The sequence below is a fragment of the Chrysochloris asiatica genome, unplaced genomic scaffold (genome assembly GCF_000296735.1).
Source record: "Chrysochloris asiatica unplaced genomic scaffold, ChrAsi1.0 scaffold00253, whole genome shotgun sequence".
NCBI classification, from domain to species: domain Eukaryota; kingdom Metazoa; phylum Chordata; class Mammalia; order Afrosoricida; family Chrysochloridae; genus Chrysochloris; species Chrysochloris asiatica.
Window position 1 is genome coordinate 764,206 of NW_006408771.1, and position 256 is coordinate 764,461.

Consider the following 256-nt stretch of genomic DNA (forward strand, 5'->3'; position numbering starts at 1 on the left):
CTCCACCCCACCCTACCCTACCTCCCAGTTTTCTCCTTTCTGAGCTCTACTCCTCTTCTTTCCTCCTTTCATTTTTCTCTTTCTTTCTTTTTTTTTTTTTTAAAGCTTCTATTGTGAATTGAGTGATAAGTTACATGGTAGAACATTGGTTTTGTACTCAACAAAATTGTATTTTGTTTCATTGCAATGATTATAATTCCCTCTGTGCATCATTAATTAACATTATTCGCTTCTATTTCCTCTGCCTTTTTTTTTT